At 40.3% G+C, this 5,137-nt stretch overlaps 1 pseudogene; it reads right to left on the reverse strand.

Annotated features, from left to right (window-relative positions):
• Positions 1-4,685: 4,685 nt before the first annotated feature.
• LOC101563587 overlaps positions 4,686-5,137 on the reverse strand; it is a 2,498-nt pseudogene continuing 2,046 nt past the window's right edge.

Raw genomic sequence — 5,137 nt, forward strand, 5'->3', positions numbered from 1 at the left:
TTATTTTTCTTAGCATATTTGTCCTCAATTTTGGGTTCTTTTGTTAATTTTCAGGCAACGAGAAAAATCACACTCAATATCATGCTTTGTAGAGAACACATGAAACATTGCCCATTTTCACACCTGGCTTTGGATAGTTTCAATTTAAAAACTTCTTTTTAAATTTTAATAATTTCATAGGTTATTTTAGTCACCATTTGATCCTGCCCTTTTCAGTGAAAATTATGTGCAAAGCCATTTTTTTTCATGCTACTACAAACTATTTATGAAAATGATTTCCGTGCTGGGCACGTAGGTGCAGTCCTGTAAGCCCAGCACTTTGGGAAGCAGATGCAGGAGGGGTGCAAGTTTGAGACTAGTTTGGACAACTTTGTGATGTAGCAAGACCCTCTCCTAAGGTAAAAAGCTTAAAGGGCTGGAGATGTCGCTCAGTGCGAAGGACCTGGTTTTAATCCCTGGACTGCAAACAAAACAAGACAAACCAAAACCAAAGCAAAACCAAAATCAAAAGCAGAAAGTCACTGCATTGTGAATTTGCTGGTCAGCGTTTCATTTATGAATTAATCATTTCATAATTTTAGGTGCTAGAGATGGTTTAAGATGAAGTTGGTATTACAAATAACACTTAAGGACATGTTTAGCCATGCAAGTCTCTTCCTCTCTCCATTAGATAGTCTGTTTGCTTGAGAGTTATTAACTACTTCATGAATGCTAGCAGGAGTTACCAGTCTTGTTTACTGGAAACAAAATTTTGGTATTAAATGCAGATGCTATTTCATATGGGTTACACTTCCTAAGTGGCATCTATTCTGCCCCTGGAGGAAAGCTTTAATAAACGTATCCTTCCCCCCCACCTCGTTTTACGTATTTGGTACAGGGTCTCACTATGCTGCTTGGACTTGTAGTGATCCTCCTGTTTTCAGCCTCCCCAGCGCTGGGATTACAGGCGTGCGCCACCATGCATGGACTCAGTGGCTGGCTCAGCGCACTCAGGGTGGGGTCAGCATGGCATGCGGTACTGGAGATCAAACCCTGGTCCCTGTGCTTGCCAAAGCAGATGCTTAGTCCACTGAGCTATCTCGCTGGCCCTAAATGCATCCTTTTGATGATAGCTAGTTTTTGTGCCTGAACTTATTTTCAGTGGAATATATTTATCATTTAATGTTTTATTTTCAAGGTTTGGCAGCAAGAGATATGTTTATTTCTACTGTGGGATCTTGGCAAAAGCTTCCCGCGGCTCACAGAGTCATGCTCACCACTGTTCACTCCTTGCGACCCAACAGCACAATCACTTCCCTGAATTTCAACAACTTGGTAAATTTTGGGGAGCTTCATGCATGTCTGTTCTGGAAAACCTGATTAGACGCCTTTCTTTTAGTGAGATTGTCTAATGGCCTAGTTAAATGTTTATTTTTATTTTATTTTTTGCAATCAACCTAGGCCTCTTACTTAATACATACTTTCCTCTGAGAGTCTGAAATGAAGTGAAGCAGATACTGGGAAGGATCGTGGCAAAGCTGTGGGTCCTTGTGGTGGTGAGGTGAGTCAGCCAAGTGCAGTTTATCAGGCAGCTGAGGAAGTGAGCAGAGTGAACACATTTGTGGAGTGTGAATTGCATAACCATTGACCTCTAAAGTAAACAGCTATCACAGGTACCTTTCTCAGAAGCTGAAGGGAAAAAAGGCAGGGTCCTTTATACTGAGCAAATATGAACAAATAAATATGAGCAAATTAATTTTTCATATACAGGTGTCTTCCAGCAGATATATAGTGTTAAAAAATAATAATTAAAAAAAAACACCTCACCATCAAGGGTCTTTACTGTTGTTTTGCACTACCAAGGCTTGAACTCAAGATGCTGTGCTTGTCAAGCAGGCGCTTATGCTACAGAGCTGTATCCCAGACAGGATCTTTACTGTTGAATTTCTTTGCAATCACTTCCTTCCTGAGGATTCACAATCATGGGGTTGTACATCTCTGGTGATAGTGAAATGTCCGCATAGCTTCTTTATGTAGATTAGCATCAACTAGAATTGTGGTGGCTGGTTGAACAGACCAAACTCAAGTCATCTAACTGAAGCACAGATGGACAGAGCTTATAGGACACATGCCCCAAGGGACCTTCTGCTAGTGAGCTGATAGTGGGAGTTGTCAGAGATGATTGTGAGTAGTGAATAGGAATGGGCTGATGATTGGGACCTGTATAGGTTAGGTAAAAAATGTCCCTCAATGGTGTTATGTGTTTGGATTGTGGGGATATCACATCATAATCAGGGGATTTATTCACAGATGAGTTTATAGCTGAATGTGCTCTTAGCAGACAGGGCCTGGTCAGAGGAGATAGGGCACTGGAGGGGTGACACAGAAGGGGCTGTTGTTATTTTCAGCTCCTCCCCTCTCTCTGCTTCATGTCCAACATGGTGTGAGCAGTCTTCCTCTGCCATGGCCTATCACTGTCCATTTCTGCCTTGGAGCCTGCTGATTATGGACTGAATCTCTGAAACTGTGAGCCAAAAGAAACCCTTCCTCCTTCAAACTACAGGCGTCAGGGGTTTTGTCCCAGGCATGGGACAGCCGACTAGTACAGGTTTGGCTAATGTAGGCCTGAGGGTTTAAAATAATAGGGATTGTGAAAGAACAGCTTGGTTCCAGAGGGAGGAGGGGATCCAGAAAGAATAAACAGGAGGGAAGTGCAGGAAATTAGAGCAGTCAGCATTCTGTCTCAAGCCCAAAAAACTAAGCAGGTTATTTGCTTGGGGTAATTTTGTGTCTTTCTTCAGGGAAATGAAATTGGCAAAGAGAAACCCAAACTCAACAGTTTCTTTTATCTTGAGAACCTTGAGGACTACATGCCTCTCTTCAGTTGATAGAACATTATTTTTTTACTTGATTTTGATAAGCTAAGTAAATCATATGGCTTCTGATTTCGTTATACTTCTATAATGGTATTGAGGTGAAGCAGAGCTGATTCAAGACAAAACAAATGAAGTAACTTGCCTGGTCCCCTATCCTTTAAGGATCAACTCAGTTTTTTGGAGTGTTTCCTTGACTCACTGTGCAGAAAGGTAGCTGAAGGAATCAGTACATTGGAGGATTTATCTGTAGGTTTGCTGAGAAAGAGGAAGGCTAAGTAAAAATAGATACAGTATCTGTGGAAGATTGATGTTAGGATCCACAAGGGACGCCAGTTAGTGTAATGCTCAAGTCCTTTGTTTAAAATGGAGTGATCCTCCTATCCAGTATAGTTCAGGAAACATTAACCAGAACAATTAGACAAGAGAATGAACTAAAAGGAATAAAGATAGGAAAAGAAAAAAAATTAAATTAGTATTATTTGCAGATGACATGCTACTCTATGTAGACCCCCCAAAGACTCGTACATTTAGTAATCAACTTCAGCAGCATAGCAGGATGTTAAGTCAGTGCTCAAGATGATAGCATTCCTATAAACAAATAACGGATTCCCTGAGAGAGAAATTACAAAAACAACACCTTTCCCAATAGCATCGAGAGCATAGAAATACTGAGGAATCAAGCTAATGAAAGAAATAAAAGACCTTTATACTGAAAACTCTGGTTCTCTGAAAAGGAGACCAAAAAAAGATACCGGAAAGTAGAAAGATAGCCCCATTCTTAGATAGGCAGAACCAATGTAGTGAAAATGGCCAAACTTCCACAATGGTTATACAGATTTAGTGCAATCCCAATCAAAGTATGTTCGGTTATATAGATTACTGCATATAGGAGTTATGCAAATAGGAGCAACGTCAAGTTAGTGTCTCCTCTGACCATTTCTTTGTTCTGAATATTGTACATGCTATGTGCAATTCTTCGTTTAGTGACAGATTAATTTAACGACCTATTTGCAACTAATAACTTGGTTATTAAGTGAGGAATGTCTGTATCTTCACAAAGGAATAAGACACTACATACCCTGTCATGGCTACTCCGGGATAAGATATTTGGAAAGCAAACATAAAGGGAGGCCTTTTCCTTAGTCAACTGGGAAGTATAGAACAGGGGACCATCTGAAAGATAGAAGAAGTCTGGAATTCTCTGCTGGGTGGATGTCTCCTATCTCGGCCACTTTACCCAGGCTTCCTCTTGGCCAGGATGCAGATAAATCATGACAGAAAAATTAATTAAAATTTAGGAGAGATAAGAAAATAATTAAATCCTCCTCAAAGTGAAAAACAAGAATTTTAAGGAGTCAAAGAAAATTTTTATTTTTTTAATTACATTATTTATTTATTTATTTTTTTGGTGGAACTGGGGATTGAACTCAGGCCCTTGAGTTTGCCAGGGAAGTGCTTATTCCACTGAGCCATCTCCCTGACCCCAAGGAAAGCTTTTAAACGCTAAAGATAAAAAATTTTTTATGGAATTTTAAAATTAAATATATAAAAGACTTAAAATGATCAGGTAAAGATAAAAAGGAATGGCTGTATCATGATATTTTATTTTAATTAATTTATTTTTTTTAAATAACTCTTTAATCATATGCACATAAGGGAATAAAGGAAAGTACCAAGCTGACTATGGCAGGGGGGAGCATGGTGTCTCCTGTTGCCCCAGACTGCTTGGCACAGGTCTGTGATCACACAGCCAAGTTGAATTAGGTTGTGAAGTAGAACAGGAAGAGAACTGGAGAAAGGCAAGAGGGGAGGCCAGGGCCTGCAGCGGGCTCAGTCAGCGGACTCCAGCACAGATTTGCTCAGTGCAAGGTCCCAGTACTGCTCAGTCCCATGCTTTTTGAAATGCTCACAAGCCATGTTTTCTGTTTAAACAGGGCACTGTTTAAACTTCATCTCTCCAAAGCTCTGGTCTTTGGCTGTACCCTCCCAGACTAGTACACATTTGTTAATTTTCTTCACAGCTTCCTCATCAGATTCCTCCTCATCATCTCCCTTCATGTTAGATGCCTGCTCGTCCCACTTTATCTGATGCAGCATAAGATGCTTAAATTCCTTCTGGGTCTTGGGGTTTCCACTACTACCACATTGATATCGTTGTGCAGTACCATCTGCCCAGCATTGGCCTCAATCTTGAACTTCTTGGCTGGGTTGCTCAAATTTTGAACTCTATATACAGAAAAGTGTGCCCCCTGTGAAATGTCTTCTTTAAGCTTTTTTTTTTT

Source organism: Octodon degus, unplaced genomic scaffold (genome assembly GCF_000260255.1).
Source record: "Octodon degus isolate 3935 unplaced genomic scaffold, OctDeg1.0 scaffold00012, whole genome shotgun sequence".
NCBI classification, from domain to species: domain Eukaryota; kingdom Metazoa; phylum Chordata; class Mammalia; order Rodentia; family Octodontidae; genus Octodon; species Octodon degus.